General features: G+C 34.8%; 1 protein-coding gene and 1 long non-coding RNA gene across 3 annotated transcripts in view; both read left to right on the top strand.

Moving 5' to 3' along the window:
* The window catches only part of pde8b (phosphodiesterase 8B), a 97,766-nt gene that overhangs the window by 25,847 nt on the left and 52,646 nt on the right, over nt 1–19,273 (top strand). The window lies entirely within an intron of this gene.
* Nucleotides 11,349–18,067, top strand: LOC141379979 (uncharacterized). The gene is made up of 3 exons (XR_012397143.1): nt 11,349–16,079; nt 16,182–16,801; nt 17,118–18,067. It is a non-coding gene; the product is annotated as an uncharacterized lncRNA (long non-coding RNA).

Genomic DNA, 19,273 nt, shown 5'->3' with positions numbered 1-19,273 from the left:
AGATCTGAGGTGAACTATCTTCTGCTGCTTTCAGTAGTATGGCAATAAATGTAATGTAAAATGGCATTCAGACTCACATTATTAACACTGAATAAAGCACATGAGCTGTACCTGAGGTGATCGTAGTCACTTGATGCAGAAGTATAAATCAGCCTTTAGTCTCTGATGCTTTTGTTTATTTAGTTTCTTATAATTATTTAAAAACATTCTATGAAAGTTAAAAAAATATGTATATATATTATTATTATTATTATTATTATTATTATTATTATTATTATTATTATAACAGATTCTGCTGTAAAATAGCAGTATACACAATTTCTTCAAGTTAGTTGAAATATTCAGCTCTTGGATTTTTTGTGCGTAAGAAATGACAATCAATTTTTCTAACCTAAAACAAGATGGGGAGATGAAGTTGTTAATAGAGCCACAAAAGATTTTGTTATCAAAAATTTAGACATTGCAATTTGAATAGATCTGCATTTGATCTATTTATCTGACATCGGCTGTTTCTCAATATGTGTTCTTCAGCAATCTTGTGTTCTCATGTAACGCCATCACTAACTGCCAAAGTTCAGTTACAAAACTCAACGCGTGAAAGTTCTCGGATGTGTTTTTGATATCAATGGTGCATCATTGCAGACTTGAGCAGAAAACTCGCTCGAGGAGTCCCAGAAGTCATTGTGGCTGAATAAAGGAGATGGGAAGCGCAGCATTCTATATAGATTCATTATTAAAGTTTAGAGACATAACTTATTTAGGCGAGGCAGTGGCGCAGGTAGTGCTGTCGCCATAAAGGTCGCTGGGTTGCTGGTTCGAACCTCGCTCAGTTGGCGTTTCTGTGTGGAGTTTGCATGTTCTCCCTGCTTTCGCGTGGGTTTCCTCCGGGTGCTCCGGTTTCCCCCACAGTCCAAAGACATGCGGTACAGGTGAATTGGGTAGGCTAACTTGTCCGTAATGTATGAGTGTGTGTGTGGATGTTTCCCAGAGATGTGTTGCGGCTGGAAGGGCATCCGCTGCGTAAAAACTTGCTGGATAAGTTGGCTGTTCATTCCGTTGAATAAATGAGACATAACTTATTTATCTGAGGAGTTTCCCTAAATGAGACGGTAAGAGTAAACATTAGGTAAACAAGGTATCAACACAATAAGGGTGTTTTTTTGCTTAAATTCGGATTAAAATTAGTTGTATGTGTGGTGTGCAATGTATATTTATAATGGTTTTATGCATAGTATATACATTTGAAGTCAGGATTTTTAGCCCCCCTTTGAAATTTGTTTTATTTTTTAAATATTTCTCAAATAATGTTTAAAAGAGCAAGGAAATTGTCACACGTGTCTGATAATATTTTTTCTTCTGGAGAACGTCGGATTTTATTTTGGCTTGGATAAAAGCAGTTATACATTTTTTAAACCGTTTTAAGGACAAGATTATTAGCCCCTGTAAGCTTTTTTTTTCCCGATAGTCTACAGAACAAACCATCATTATACAATGACTTGTCTAATTACCCTAACCTGCCTAGTTAACCTAATTAACCTAGTTAAGCCTTTAAATGTCACTTTAAGCTGTATAGAAGTGTCTTGAAAAAGATATGGTAAAACATGATTTACTGTCATCATGGTAAAGATAAAATAAATCAGCTATTAGAGATGAGTTATTAAAACTATGTTTAAAAAAGTGTTGAAGCAATCTTCTCTCCATTAAACAAAGATTGTGGGAAAAAATAAACAACCTCTATAATTCTGACTGCAACTGTATATATATATTGAAAAGAGGAAGAACAATGAATCGTTGTATGAATGCTGTAATATTTAAATAATTTACCATTAAAAACGTGTGAAGGTCATGTGAAGAACCAGGGAACAACGCAGCATCTCATTTCTCACATGACCCGTATTGTGTTTTCGCTGTCTCCCGACTTTGTTCTTCTGACGTAACTTGGCAAGACCGGTCTCCACAAGAGCGCGAGTCCGTTCTCTGTGTTCTTGAAATTGAGAAACAGCCATCATCTAGAAACATGTGTCAAAATAACTTAATGGCGGGCTGGAGCTCTGCACGGCTTGGATCCAACCCTAATTAAACACTCTTGATCAAACCAATTGAGTCCTTCAGGCTTGTTGGAAACCTTCAAGTAAGTGCATTGAAGCAGGATTGGAACTAAACTGTGCAGAGCAGCGGCCCTCAAGGATCTGAGTTTGACACCCCTGATCTAGACATTCTGTGATATAGTGTGTTATAGAAATCTGCAGTTTCCAATATACTAAAATCTGCTTTTTGCGAGTATTTCTAAAAATCTGTATTTTTATTATTATAGCAATTTCAAACAACTGGAGAGTCATGAAAAGTTCATTATGGACTGATCTGATTTGTATGATTTATAGGTTTACGACCGCATAGACATATTTTTAGGTACCTTTGAAGATTTATAGATTTTGTGGTCTACTTTTGGTTTATATGGCTCAGAGTGAATTGGTGTGCATCTTTAAACTCTCTGTGTCGAGTCTCTGGTTGAGTTACAGCTTCAGACAAAAAGATTAGCCTCTAGATAAGACAACGCTCAGTTGTATATTCATAGATAACACTGTGCTTTATGAGGTTATTTATAGCCAGTTCAGCAGAACTCTTGAGAGAAAAACTTCATCTCATTTTACACCTACTGTATATTGACAATCTGTATCGGGAAGCTCTTATCAGCGATTATTCAATGATAGATATTCAGTTCATAAATCATTTTGTTTGTGGTCTGTTTTTAGTATATACAGTATACTAACTGACAAAAGTCTTGTTGCCTATTCAAGTTTTAGGAACAACAAATAACTTGACTTCTAGTTGATCATTTGGTGTCAGAAGTGGCTTAAATGAAAGGCAAAGGCTTCTAGATTACGCTTATTGAAATATGATCATGCCTTTTTAATGTATTAATTAGGACAGTAAGTTCTGACTTTGCTTAGACAAAAGTCTTGCCACTTAACAGAAATAATGTACAGTATAGAAATAAAGTCATGGTGCAGTGGAAAAGGAATTAATATTGTGTTTGACTCAAGTCCGGAGCAAGCTGAACTGCCGCTCTAGGCAAAGGACGATCACGCCGGCCTCAATCCAGAAGTGAAAACGAATGTGACCGGTTAACAAAGTAAGGACCAGGGTCGGTGGGTGGGGTTCGCGGGTATAACTGAGGACCCGGGTGGTGAGGGAGGTGTCGCGGACACCGCCCTCTCTATTCTGCCGCCCTAGGCAGCCGCTTAGGTCACCTCTATGGACCCGCAGGCCCTGGTCTGACTCCATCATGAGCTTGGTCGACTGCATCCATACATCTCTGCAATGACTTAAATCACTTATTAATAAGGTCATCTGGAATGGTAACGAAAGCGTTCTTGCAGGACTCCCAGAGTTTAAGATTCTTTGGATTCATCTTTAGTTCCTCCTCCTTCATCTTACCCCACACATACTCAAAAATGTTCATGTCTGGTGACTGGGCTGGCGAATCCTGGAGCTCTTTGACCTTCTTTGCTTTCAGGAACTTTGATGTGGAGGCTGAAGTATGAGAATGAGCGCTATCCTGCTGAAGAATTTGCCCTCTTCTGTGGTTTGTAATGTAATGAGCAGCACAAATGTCTTGCTACCTCAAGATGTTTTCATCCACTGTGCAGATCTCTTGCATGCCCCCATACTGAATGTAACCCCAAACCATGATTTTTCCCTTCCCCAAGCTTGACTGATCTCTGAGAATCTTGGGTCTATGCGGGTTCCAGTAGGTCTTCTGCAGTATTTGTGATGATTGGGATTCAGTTCGACAGATGATTCATCAGAAAAATCAACCTTCTGCCATTTTTCCAAATGATCAACTTGAAGTCAAGTTATTATTTGTTGCTCTTACAACTAGGATCGACAACAAGACTTGGTCCCACTTTATATTAAGTGTCCTTAACTACTATTTACTTACATAAAAAATAAGTACAATATACTTACTTTGTTTATAATGTATTTGAGAACACTTGTGGTGCTTTTGAGTTGGGATAGAGGTTGGTTTATGGACAGGTTTGGTGGCATGGGTAGGTTTAAGGGTGGGTTAAGGTGTAAGGGATGGTCAACAGTGTATTTACAAATGTAATCACAAAAGTTAATTACAGATGTAATTACATACATGTATTTAATCAAGCATAGGTACACAGTAAATACATGTATTTACACAAGTACAGTGTAACAAACTATTAGTTCATATGTAAGTACATATTAGTTAAGGCCACTTAATATAAAGTGGGACCCAAGACTTTTATCAGGTAGTGCAGAATAATCAGCATGGCCATGTCTGAAATCGCCTATTACTCGAGTATGTACTACATTTGAATTTAAATTTACTACACAACCATTAGATGAGTACGTTCTATACAGTATAAATGTGAGTAGTTCGAATGGAGCTTGGATTTACTGTATTTGCTATTTGTCACTGTCATGTAACCTACCCGCATCAGTTGCGTCGCTTCACGCCCATTTGTGTATTCTCTCACATTGCATCATGAGATAGCGTAGCATCCATCAAATGCGCACTTCATAATCTCGCTGGAAGTAGTTGAACGTCCGAGTACTTCTCACATACTGTTTTTCAAATACTGTAAACTACGACTTACTACTTGGCCTGCATATTGTTTTAATGTACTTGTACATTATGAAATGCAACCTACGTATGCTATTTCGCATGCAGCCCAGGATTGCCACATGAAAAATGTAGTTTTCAGGTACTATTTTTAAAATAAACAACCACAAGTTATCTTTTCCAAACATTGCACTGTAGATAACAATTAATTTGTAGTGTAATTTTTAATTAATTAATTAATTTGACAATTATCAGTTAGCGGTTAAAATTAAACTGATTTTAAACATCAAGCTAATTAATTTATAACTTAAAAAATTTGGCGACTAACTTATTTTTATAAGTTAAAGTAACCAAAACGTGTTGTCATGACTAAAGTTCACTGAGTTCAACATTTTTGAACGTTACAAAATTTATGAGACCTTATGTTGTGTCAATCACATTTACACATTGCCTCTGAAAATTTTGGCCATCATATTTTTTTATTCGGATTAAATCAATTTATTCGTACATTATAATCACAATTTATACATTTCCTTCAGTCTAGTCTCTTTGTTCATCTGTGAACACCACTGCTGAATGAACCACAAACTTATCCAGCATATGTTTTACAAAGAGCATGCTCTTCCAACTTGAACCCAGTTCTGGGAAACATCCATACACACTCATTTACGCACACACTCATACACTACGGCCAATTTAGTTAATTCAGTTAATCTATTGCGCATGTGTTTGGGCTGTGGGGGAAACCGGAGCACCTGGAGGAAGCCCATGCCAACACGGGGAGGACATGCAAACTTCACACAGAAATGCCAACTGACCCAGCTGGGACTCGAGCCAGGGACCTTCGTGCTGTGAGGCTACAGCGCTAACCACTGAGCCACTGTGCCGCACCCTCAATTTTTATTTCTATTTATTTAAAAAAAAAATTAGATTAGTCTTTCTAGCCAAGAATGACGTCTGATAAACAAATCGCTGGATAAATGAGAACCACTGCTGTAGCCTGTATGCTGGTTTCAGTGCCTGGCACATGCTGTGCATGTTCATACCTTTGGCATACTGCTAGTCTCTGATCAGGATCAATTTGATTCAGCGGACACAATATTTCCTCTTTATTTTGAGAAGAGATGAAAACACAAGCATCACTTCATCACTTTTTGAGGGCTTAAGCCCCTGATGTATTGTCAAAAGCCCCTGATCTTTTGGAATATGTTGCACTTAAATAAAATAAGTCGTATAACATTTATTTTGTTATCTAAGTACTTAAAATTAGCACATACATCACACACATTCCACTTAACGCAGCGTTTGTCTCGGGTATTCAAAGTCAGCTGTTCAGCAGTACCTGTTTCTACTGGCCGGTGGGACCGGGACTGTTGTCATGGTTGTCATACGGCAAGTGTAAAAAAAAAATCCCCTCCCACAGCACTCTCTTCATTCATTCATTATTTTGAGCAGCTGAAGCTGATGAGGTAATAATACAACTAATTAGCTCTAGCAACTTACGAAGTTTAATATTTGTTTTCACAGTATAAAATGTGTGTAGTTTTGGTGAAATAAAATAACTGTAATCAATAAAATGTGCGTTATATTAATGTAAATACATGTGAATTAGTCAGAAAAACGTAAATTATTCGAGCTTTCAAGATATGATATAGATATCTAGATATGATATAGCAAGTCACATCTGTTTCTGTAATAGTTCAATCACTATTAGCTTTTTTTTTATAGCTATATTCTACTGTAACATGCTAAGTCAGATAGCATAGGATTATAAATCGACTTTATTCTTATGAAAATACCTAAGATAGCTGGAAGAACACAGTTAAAGCCTTTTTATGTTTATTCGGATCTTATTTTCATTCATTCAACTACAGCAATAGCTGGATGCCTTCATCCATATTAGGGATTTCCTGATATGTTCTATTACTTTTGTGAGGCATATGTGAAATTTTTGCTCAAGAGCGCCCAGAATGAAATACATGCATTTAAAGTGCGACAATGCCCACATCACCCTAATTTGAAGCCCCTCATCCCTTTCGACCTTAGCAATGGCCCTGTGCGAGACTCTTATTAGGCTATTAAAAAATATCGCTGTTAATCTATTCTAAATTGGGTCGGTTCTACACAAGTTATGATGACTTTCACCTTGATATTTTAGCACAGATGTATACCTGGCCAAATAGCTCTGTAGGTGGCGTGAACTAGTCTTCAAACCTGTGTGTATTTCTACTGTGAAATTACCACATCAAACGTGACGCGCTAACATGGATGCAGTTCATTAGAGTAAATCCGATTAATGTTAGCTCCACATCTAACTATCAGGCACATGTAGAGTTTATGCGTTCGAGTAAACGTATACAAATAAAGTGGACCAGGTGCTTTTTAAAATGAATGACGGTGAATGAAAGTCAAACCGGTCAGCCGTCTAACAAAAAATCTGAATCAAATCAGCAGGATGCCATTCTGGATCTTTTACTTTCACTGTCGAAGACACTACTGACTACGCTTACATGGACATCTGTAATCTAGTTATTTAGACAATAATATAATTAAGGTGTTTACGTGAAGTGCTTCCATGTAAGAGTTTCTTGTAATTTTGGCTGACTTTAACTGCAGTTCGGCACTTTCACTCATGAACATTTCATTCATGCAGCCGTGACAAACTGGGGTATTAGACGCAAATAATGAGTAAGGACTGGTTAGTTATGGAATTTAATAACGCATGCCAAATGGAAAGAAAAAACTTCAGCATTTTGCAATGTGTGTGTGTGTGTGTGTGTGTGTTTGTGAGTGTGTGAGTGTGTGAGTGTGTGTGTGTGTGTGTGCGGTCCTTTACCGACAGCCGCATGTGTGGATCTTGTTGGAAAATATTGCGAAAAGTCCTACGTGATGGTAGTAGTTTGATTGCGACGTTTACTTCAATAATGCCACTAATATCTGCATTCTCCACATGTCTTAATTCCATTTCAGTTCAATTATGACTGTAGTCGGATTAAGGTGATCAAAAATCACTGTTTGGAGCTTATTTATAAACAGTTAGTAAACGCAAGTACATCTTATTGAACATCATTTATTTTCATCACCAATTATCATAGTAGATCAGTTTCTCAAGCAGTTTGCGATGCATTTTGGAAACAGGAGATGAGCCCCTGCTCTAATGCGCCACCTGGCTTGAGAAATCCGTTCTCAAAGACTTACTTTTAGTCATTATTTGGGCAGCACACATATTCTGAATGTCTTCAGCAGAATTCAAATTAACCATTTTAATCTATATTATTTTAGATTATTCCAAGATTACAGTGCGATTAATCTAGATTAAAAAATTGTATCTATGATCACCTATAATTTTAACTAACATCAAAGCTTTTATTTTATGTTGATGTATTTTTGCAGAAAACATTAAGAAATAATTCATCTGTGATATCCTTCACTAAGGCAAGCTCTTGTTGTGTACTCAGCTCAATAATATGGATTGTTGCTGCAGTCAGCTAAAAGTTTGAATTATTTATCGCCCTTCCAGCAATTTTACTAATCCCCGCAGCAAAAAATGTGAAATTCATTGTTTTGTGTGTGTGAAATGTGAGGAAAAATGAGGATGACTAAGTGGTTGAGTTGTTTACTCGCTGGAAGATGCTGAAAAACAGTACAACTTATCACAACAGTGTGTCATGACTCAATCAATTTTCGGTCACAGAAAGTCATCAATAAAACGGCTGGTAAACAGTGTCACGTAATCTCACATTTTTCTCAGCCATTCAGTGACCCTAGAAAAACACTGTAAAAATTCTTACTGTCTACATTTTATTTATTTTCTAATCATCTAAATATACATCAAACTGATAAAAATATTAAATTAAACCTGATTGGAATGAATTAAAGTAGCATAAAACATTTGTTGTCATGCCTTTTGGTCATTTTTTTTTTGTTTGTGTAAATGATGCTAAACACACAGCGAACATTTTTGGATCCGACTTCCCAAAGTATTCATTTAAAAATAATTTCTTTATCGTTCATTTTTTATATTAGTTAATCAGAAAATCAACCTTTTAAAAGGATTGCAATGTTGTTATTTAGTTAGTGTAATGTTATTCCAACGTTCTCATAACATTGTTCTAACATTGTTCTAAAAGTTCCCACAATGTTATCCTAATAACATTCCCAGAATGTTCCCTTGAACTTTGTACTCCAGCATATCATTTACTCGGCTGTATGTTTGTTTCATTATTAGAAGCATAGAATAGATTAGAAGATGAAGCAATTATTATAGAATAAACAAGACGTCTCACTCATGTAGTTTTAAATAGACAAAAATAAAATGGTCAACCTGGACACTCAAGGGAAGGAAGCCCTGAATTCTATTAAAGGAGCCAAACTATATTTTCATATTGCTGGAATATCAGTGAATACTTGCCTAAGAGACGTAAGAAATATATCTATATACAGCAACTGTACTAGTATTTTGGTTATAGAAAGTCTATATAAATAACTCTATAAGACAAATTTTCTGACGTTTTGGTTTAACCTGTGCTCACCATTTAAGAGCTAAAGCAATTTTTCATTAGAGAAGCGCTTTTTGTATTGCTCACACACTCCCTATCCTTTGGCTTAGTCCCTCATTTATTAAGGGTCACCACGGTGGAATGAACCCCCAATTACATGGCATATGGTTATGTGGTAGACGCCCTTTTTGGGTTGGCCCAATGCAAAAGGTTGTTGACCTATTTACTGGTGTCATTGACAAAGGAAAGACTTTAAAGGGATTTCTGAATGATTATTTAACAACTCTGTACTGATGAAGGCTGCTGATAAAAGCAGCACACTGCATCACACGCAGTCTTAAGATCACAGTCATACATCTGGGTGTGCATACATCATGAGTACACTCCTCCAGCCAGTGTTTATTCAGCAGCACTTCAAGCCAAATTTGTCCATATAAATGAGCTAAATTTGACAAACTGTTCTTTGAAGACTTGTAGGGATGTAATTGAAGTCCGAGTTATTAGCTCTCCTCAATTATTAGCCCCCACTGTATATTTTCCCTAATTTCTATTTACGGAAATACATTTTTTTGTACACATTTCTAAACACAGTTTTAATAACTCATTTTTAATAAGTGATTTATTTTATCTTTGCCATGATGACAGTAAATAATATAATACTAGATATTTTAAAGACACTAGTATTCAGCTTAAAGTGGCATTTAAAGGCTTAACCAAGTTAATTAGGCAAGGCATTGTATTAGTATTACTTAAGGGGGCTAATAATATTGACCTTAAAATGTTTTTTAAAAAATGTAAAACTGCTTTTATTCTTGCCAAAATAAAACAAATAAGAATTTCTCCAGAAGAAAAAATTTTATAGGAAATACTGTGAAAAAAAATCCTTGCTCTGTTGAACATCATTTGGGAAATATTTGAAAAAGAAATTCACAGGGGGGCAAATAATTTTGACTTCAGCTATATCTTTATAAACTATTCTCTTGTTCTATGCAATGTTTTTAGTGTCTGCATCAAATTAAATTTACAAAATGATTTAGTATACGGTTGAAAGCAAAGTTTTTAGCCCTTTAGTGAAATTTGTATTCGTTTTATAATATTATCCTAGTGCTGTTTAACAGAGAACACATTTGTAAACTTATTCTTTATTTATTAAAATTAGTTTTAATATTCAGCTTAAAGGGCAATTTAAAGACTTAACCAGGTTAATTAGGCAACAAGGCAAATCAGGTAAATTGGGCAAGTCATTTGAGAACAGTGTTTTGTTCTGGAGCCAATCAAAAAAATATAATTTCTTACTATAATCATTTATTTTATAAATACATTAAAATGTCTTTTTCTTCCAGCTAAACTTTAAGGAATAAGACTTTCTCCAGAAAAAAAAAATATTAAAGGAAAACTCTGAAAATGTCCTTGCTCTTTAAAATTCTCTTGGGAAATATACATAATACATACATAATGATAGCATAACCAGGAGAAAAATAGTAATTTAACAAATGATGGCTCACACCTTCCTACTTAAGCCCTACTCAAAATAAAGATACAGTGCATTTGGAAAGTATTCATAGCGCTTTCCTTTTATATATTTTTTTAAGTTACAGCCTTATTCCAAAATGAATTCAATTCATTTTTTTCCTCAAAATTCTACACACAATACCCCATAATGACAATGAGAAAAAAGAGTTTTTGAAATTGTTGCAAATTTATAAAAAATAGAAAAGCTGAAAAATCACATGTACATATTCACAGCCTTTGCTCAATACTTTTTTGAAGCACCTTTGGCAGCAATTACAGCCTCAAGTCTTTTTGAATATGATGCCACAAGCTTGGCACACCTGTCTTTGGGATTTTTTTGTCCATTCCTCTTTGCAGTTCCTCTCAAGCTCTATCAGGTTGGATGGGAAGCGACGGTGTACAGCCATTTTTCAGATCTCTCCAGAGATGTTCAATAGGATTTAGGTATGGGCTCTGGCTTGGCCACTCAAGGACATTCACCGAGTTGTTGTGAAGCCACTTTGGGCTTTGTTGTGCTTTGGGTCATTGTCCTGCTAGAAGATGATCGGTCTCCCTAGTCTGAGGTCAAGAGCACTCTGAAGCAGGTTTTCATTCAGGATGTCTCTGTACATTGCTGCATTCATCTTTCCCTCTTTCCTGACTAGTCTTCCAGTTCCTGCTGCTGAAAAACATCCCCACAGCATGATGCTGCCACCACCATGCTTTACTGTAGGGATGGTATTAGCGTGGTGATGAGCGGTGCCTGGTTTCCTCCAAACGTAACGCCTGGCATTTACTACAAAGAGTTCAATTTTAGTCTCATCAGACCAGAGAACTTAGTTTCTTATGGTCTGAGAGCCCTTCAGATGCCTTTTGGCTTCCAGGTGGGGAGTGGCTTCAGTCTGGCCACTCTAAAATACAGGCCTGATTGGTGGATTGCTGCACAGATGGTTGTCCTTCTGTAAGGTTCTCCTTTCTCAACAGAAGAACACTGGAGCTCAGACAAAGTGACCATTAGGTTATTAATCACCTCCCTGACTAAGGCCCTTCTTCCCCGATCACTCAGCTTAGATGGCCGGCCAGCTCTAGGAAGAGTCCTGGTGGTTCCAAACATCTTCCACTTACGGATGATGGAGGACACTGTTCTCATTGGAACTTTCAGAGCAGCAGAAGTTTTTTCTGTAACCTTCCCTAGCCTTGTGCCATGAGACAATCCTGTCTCAGAGGTCTACAGACCTGAATACTATGAATACTATGTATGCTACGAATACTTTCCGGATGCACTGTAAATCAACAAATCAACCGAATTCACTTCTCTCATCAGGAAGATCATTAATAGTAGAAGTTCTACTTCAACAGCCTCAACACAAATGAGCTATTTTAGCTAATTCAGATATTTTAAGCTCTGGAAAACAACAGGTCTGGATGTGGAGACGAGCTCAGCCTCTGCACCATCTAGCCACGACAAACACTAGACTAGTTTGAGAGGCAGCTTAGGAATACTCCTTTTAAACAAATCAGTAAAAGCATATTTGTAACAGTATTTTAATATCTAATCAAATGATTCTCATTCTAATTATTAAGGGTGTCACGATCCTCCAAATTCTCGATTCGATTACATTTTCGATTCTGAAGGCACGATTCGATTTTCGATTATGAATAATTAATTAATTTATGACTAATTAATTATTTGTAGCCTACCGTTTAAACTACCTGACCTGGATGGTCTTTGTTTTACCTATAAACAAATCATACAGTAAATGAATAAAGGCAAGTTACACACATAATTACCACCTGTCAATCACTTTTTCTGCGGGACTCGTGAATAGGCAGTGATCTGTGTCGTTATAATGGCGTTGGTAAAAAAAGAGGCACAACCAACAGGAACCAGCCAACAGTATCTGAGGTGTTCGCTAAAATGACTAAGTACAAGTGAGTGAAAGATTGAAGCAGTCCTCTGACTGCCTGGACCTGCTGTCTCGAGCGCATGGCTGTGTGTGCGTCTGTGTGGTCACGTGATGTGCATTTTCAGAGGTAGAGAGGAAGGAGGGCTGCTCAGAAATGCTACACGCCACTGTGTCAAATCGTTGTCGTTCTAAAATGCCATTTAAAAACAAAGACAGTGTAAACAGGGCCTGAGTGTGTACTTTTCGCGAGCGGATTTGCAACGGGGGCGGGCGGAGGATCGCGATGCCGGTGTTGTCTATCGGACGAACCGTACGTAATACATACATAGCAGAGCTTGCAAAACTTTGTTTTTTTTGTCGACAACACGAACGTTGTCAACATAACTCACTGGAAATCCAAAATGCTTCCACACCGGCGACTTCATTGAAAGAGGAGAGGGTTTAAGTTCTGTCGACGGGTCTCCTGCTTCTGCAGTTTAACAAGCACTTCAACAAGCCTGTTTTTTTACCGCTTGGCAAGCAAAGCTGACGTGACATGGGGGCGTGGCAGCATCGACGATTCTATTTTTTGATCCGATAATCGAAATTGAGCATAAATTTCGATCGATTTCGATTAAAAATCGAAATCGTGACACCCCTACTAATTATACATGTGAATAGTTTTTGTCATATAAAATACTCTTACGCTGAATTATATTTCAGTGGGTGTCTTATAAATTCATGATGACCATTAAAATCTGTGTATTATTAAAGGGACACTTTCTAAAGAATGAGGAAAGCTTAAAAACATACTATCTAGGTGATATCTTATGCAACGTATGAGAAGTAAATCTGAATCAATAAATCCCCAGCGCCGCTTTGCCTTCTGTCATCTGGGGGTTTCTAAATATAGCGGGGATCATATTTTATCGTGACCCCGTACTCTCTGAAGGAAAGCCTTTGTTCTGCATGTGGTTTTATGTCTGTGTGTGTGTTGTCCTCAATAAAAGCACATGACTGAGTCAAAACACACACAATGTGCTGGGAAGAGGAGCACACCACGAGAGAGATGGAGGGAAAGGACTGAGATGCTCAAAAATACAGCAGATGAAAGGGTTTAAGATAAGATTAGGATGACAAACGTAACTTAATCATATTTATAGATGCAGCATTGTAATTTCATATTCGGAAAGCATCTGTCCTCTATACACTGAGAAAGAAAGGCTATGGTCTGTGCTAATGTAAATCTGTTTTTATGTTTTGTTTTGCACTGTAAATGACATTTTATGACATTTAAAATAATATCTGCATGGTAGCTTTTTTCAGATTTAGAAAGAGTATAGATATTATATAATAAGTAGTGTTTATTTAAATGGAGAAATTCTGAGTAGATGTTATTGTCTATGTATTTGTATATTTATGTTTGCATTATTTATGTTTATTTTAATGCTATATAATACACAGAAATGTTGGGCTCAGCTTGTTACAATCACCAGCAATCTAGCTATTGCGGATCACTGGAGAACTAGAACTCTGCCACCAAATGGACTACAAATCACAGCATGCACCGCACAGACACACCGGTTCCTAATCTCGTCTGATTGCAAACACTCACAGCTGAAGCTGCTTGAGGACTCATTACACAGATTATGAAAGCTGCGGTCCCACTAGAGTTTGTATGTACGAAATTCTGTCGTACAGCGCTGCGAAAAGGGGCGGGATTAAACAAGATTATTAGACATAAAAAAAAAACTAGCGATTCCTCCATGTTTTAAATTTCTGTCTAGAGAGGTCATGTTTTGATCCTCGATTGGGTTCACGCAGTCAAGTGATGCGATAATATTTTTTCTTCTGAAGAAAGTCTTATTTGTTTTATTTCAGCTAGAATAAAAGCAGTTTTTAATTTTTTCTGAACCATTTTAAGGACAAAATTACTAGCCCTTTAAGCTATATTTTTTCTCGATAGTCTACAGAACAGACCATCGCTATACAATAACTTGCCCAATTTCCCTAACCTGCCTCGTTCACCTAACAAACCTAGTTAAGCCTTTAAATGTCACTTTAAGCTGTATAGAAGTGTCTTGAAATATATCTAGTCAAATATTATTTACTGTCATCATGGCAGAAATAAAAGAAATCAGTCATTAGAAATGAGTTATTAAAACTATTATGTTTAGAAATGTGTTGATAATTTAGGGGGCTAATAGTTCTGACTTCAACTGTATGTACACTGTATATATAGTCACAAATGTGCACAATATTCACAAAAATTAACTAGAATGTAAAATAATTAGTAAGTACAATAAATAAAAAACTTGTCTTTCATTTTTTACATACTATCTCCAGGTGTATCCCCATTATTTTATACATTTTTAACATGAGGGTTCTAAGCATCTTTAAAATGCTTAGATTTTTTCTTAATAATAAATGTTATTTTCTCTAGTGACAAAGTATTACCTTTTTTCCGCCACCTCTATATACCTGGTACCTGGTAAAAAAAAAGTGTCTAGTGGTTATGGTACCAAAACTGTATCTAGTATTTCTGAGCCACTATTGTCTCTGCCAGTGCCGTTATCCAGCTGTGGACAAACAGAAAGATGAAATGCCCATTTGAAGGTGTGTGTGTGTGTGTGTGTGTGTGTGTGTGTGTGTGTGTGAGAGAGAGAGAGATAGAAGCAGGTCTTTTATCCTGAAGAGAGATCCTGAGAAGAGCTTTGAACAGCACATGATGAGAGAGAAACGGAAATGAAGCGTATGGTCTCACTTGAAGATAATTAAGAGACGTAAAGCGCTTGGTTTGTTTATTGACAGAGCTGTCTGATGTTTTATGATGTCTGTATCACCGATGACCATCACATAATTTGACTGCAGTTTCCCTTAAAAGCAGGTCATTTAAGATTTTAAAGTGTCCTAATGTTGCGAAAAAACTAATGCAGACTCTGAAAACATTCTCATTTTGTCAGAAGTTAATACTGGAATCGTTTACAGTGGTTTGGATATGGTTTGTTTGTTTGAGTTTCGGACACCACTAGAAATGGCTGCTCTCAATAGTGCACTGTTTAAGGGTATATCGGGTGATTTCAGATATAGCCTTTGTCTTAATGAGGACTCATAGTAAAAATTCACTAATTCATTTACAAACAGCAAGTGACTGTATTTATGAATGGATGAATTGTTGACTCAAAGGATTTGTCTCAGAAACTAATTCATTTAAAAATGAAACACTAGTTGCATACAACAGTTTAAAGATGAGGTAATTATTATGTGAGTTAGGTAAAATCAGCTTATAAATTTAAAAGCGACAGGTTAACTCACTTATCTTAAGTAGTCAACTAATCATTTGAAAAACAACAGGTTTACTCGCTTATCTTAAGTGAAGTCAACTCATCATTTTAAAAGTGAAGGGGTTTGCTTGCTTATCTTAAGCACAGTCAACTAATGGATTTTAAAGCAACATGTTTACTCGCTTATCTTAAGCACAGTCAACTAATCATTTTAAAAGCAAAAGGGTATGCTTGCTTATCTTAAGTAGTCAACTAATTGTTTTAAAAGCGACAGGTTTACTCCCTTATCTTAAGTAAAGTCAACTAATTGTTTGAAAAGCGACAGGTTTACTCCCTTATCTTAAGTAAAGTCAACTAATTGTTTGAAAAGCAACAGGTTTACTCACTTATCTTAAGTAAAGTCAACTAATTGTTTGAAAAGCAACAGGTTTACTCACTTATCTTAAGTAAAGTCAACTAATCATTTTAAAAGTGAAAGGGTTTGCTTGCTCATCTTAAGTAAAGTCAACTAATCGTTTTAAAAGTGACAGGTTTACACACTGATCTTAAGTAAAGTGAACTGATCGTTTAAAAGTGACATTTACTCACTTATCTAAAGTGCTCACTAAGTTAAAGTAAAGTCAACTAATCTATTTAAAAGCAACAGGTTTACTTGCTTATCTTAAGTCAGCTAATCATTTTAAAAGCAACAGGTTTACTCGCTTAAGTAAAGTTAGCTAATCGTTTTAAAAGCACAAAATTTACTCACTTATCTTAAAAAGTCAACTAATTGTTTGAAAAGCGTCAGGTTTACTCGCTTATCTTAAGCACAGTCAACTAATCATTTTAAAAGCGACAGGTTTACACACTTCTTAAGTAAAGTCAACTAATAATTTAAAAAGTGATAGGTTTACTCGCTTATCTTAAGTAAAGTCAACTAAACATTTAAAAAGTGACAGATTTACTCACTTATCTCAAGTACTCGCTTAGTTTAAGTAGTCAACTCATTTTAAAAGCAACAGGTTTACTCGCTTATCTTAAGTCAACTAATCATTTTAAAAGCGACAGGTTTACTCGCTTATCTTTAGTAGAGTCAACTAATCGTTTTAAAAGCAACAGGTTTACTTGCTTATCTTAAGTAAAGTCAACTAATCGTTTTTAAAGTGATAGGTTTACTCACTTATCTTAAGCAAAGTCAACTAAACATTTAAAAAGTGACAGATTTACTCACTTATCTCAAGTACTCACTTAGTTTAAGTAGTCAACTCATCATTTTAAAAGCAACAGGTTTACTCGCTTATCTTAAGTCAACTAATCATTTTAAAAGCGACAGGTTTACTGGCTTATCTTTAGTAGAGTCAACTAATCGTTTTAAAAGCAACAGGTTTACTTGCTTATCTTAAGTAAAGTCAACTAATCCTTTTTAAAGTGATAGGTTTATTCACTTATCTTAAGTAAAGTCAACTAATCATTTTAAAAGCAACCGGTTTACTCTGTTTTATCTTTAGTAAAGTCAACTAATCATTTTAAAAGCAACAGGTTTACTTGCTTATCTTAAGTAAAGTCAACTAATCGTTTTTAAAGTGATAGGTTTACTCGCTTATCTTAAGTAAAGTCAACTAATCATTTTAAATGCAACAGGTCTACTCTCTTATCTTAAGTAAAGTCAACTAATCATTTTATACTGTGTAGTGTTTTGTTTCTTAATATTTCAGTTTTTGGATTAATTCATTTGAGGTATCGATCCATTCTTAAATATTGGATAAGTAGTTTTGAACAAATAGGTTGAAGGAATGATTCAGTGAATCACTCATTAGGGCTGGGACCAGTTTGTATCTACTAATGGTTTTAAATCGTTTAAATATTTATTTATAATAACAGGCACTCAGCAAAATATTGTTTAATTATTATGACCAAAAATATATAGGAATGTTTTTTCATAGGAATATCACACACTCCTATGATCAGATGTAATGTTATTTTCACCTAAGAATCTGATTTCACAAATATGAATTAAACATTTGGAGATTTCAGTTAATAAATGAACCTATGGCATCACAAATATGAGTGAAACATTATGAGATTTCAGCTAGATTTATTTGTAGTCATGTTTACTCTGGTTGTTTTTACAGAACACACATCGCTTGTAAAATTGAATCTGATGGCGACTGTTCTGACAGTAAATTCTGCACGGTAGATTTAGCTAATTGTTTTGGTTATTTTTGTGGACTTAAGCTTTGGCGGAGTGTGTGGTTTTGCTTGTGTGTCGTTTTCTAGGAAATGAGATGAACAACGGCAGTGCCAAGAAGAGACAAATGTCAGGCATAGGGTCAGAAATAAGAGAAGAAAGAAAAAAAGTCATTTATGAAACGTGGGAAATGTAGGGAGCATTTTTTTTTCATTTTGTTTTATTGATGTGATGCATTTTAGCACAAGGTCAAATAAGTTGCTGATTTTTCTAGAGGCAAAATGTTCTCTCTTTTTTTTTTTGACTGTTTTTGAGAAAGCAGAAATCTTAGGAAACATTAGTGTCAGTAATAGCCTGTATATATTATATTATATTATATTATATTATATTATATTATATTATATTATATTATATTATATTATATTATATTATATTATATTATATTACATTATATTATTTTATATTATATTATATTATATCATATTATATTAAATTATACTACATTATATTATATTATATTATATTATATTACATTATATCACATTATATCATATTATATTGTATTATATCATATTATATTATATTATATTATGTCATATTATATTATATTATATTACATTATATCACATTATATCATATTATATTATACTACATTATATTATATTATATTATATTATATTATATTATATTATATTATATTATATTATATTATATTATATTATATTATATTATATTATATCATATTTTAGTATATTATATTATACTACATTACATTATATTATATTATTCTATATTATATACACTAATATTAATAAAGGAAGTCTGGGGTTCTGAATAGACAAAATTAACATGATATAGGCAGATGACCAAAGAATATTTATGAGAAATTATCAGAAATAATATGTCAAAATTAAGTGAGTTTTTCGTTTAAACAAGCAAAATAATATTTTTAATCTTTTTTTAATATTTTTCGTTTTGACAATATTATGTTAAATAATCATTGACAGATTATTTAGTTTTTTTTTAAGGACAAACTCACTTCATGTTATTGTGTTATTTCTAAAAACAAGACAATTTGTTTTACTTGTCTAGAAAATGTGTCTTGATTTAAGAATTTGTAGGTATTTGGACTAGAAACAAGATATTAAACAAAAAAAAAACAAGTAAAAAGAGCATTTTTTTTTGCAGTGCGTACTGTTTAATAAAAGAGTAAAGAAAAACAAAAAAATAATAATTAATAAACAGGACTTTTTCAGAACTTTAGTTAACATTTTAGCAAGGTTACTCATTTTCTCTTAGTATATGTAATGTTCATGATAGTTTATTGATTTAGTTTTGGATTACTTACTGTG

Source organism: Danio rerio, chromosome 21 (assembly GCF_049306965.1).
Source record: "Danio rerio strain Tuebingen ecotype United States chromosome 21, GRCz12tu, whole genome shotgun sequence".
Lineage (NCBI taxonomy): Eukaryota > Metazoa > Chordata > Actinopteri > Cypriniformes > Danionidae > Danio > Danio rerio.
Note: the sequence above shows the minus strand (reverse complement) of the source record. Positions and strands in the feature narration are given on the sequence as shown.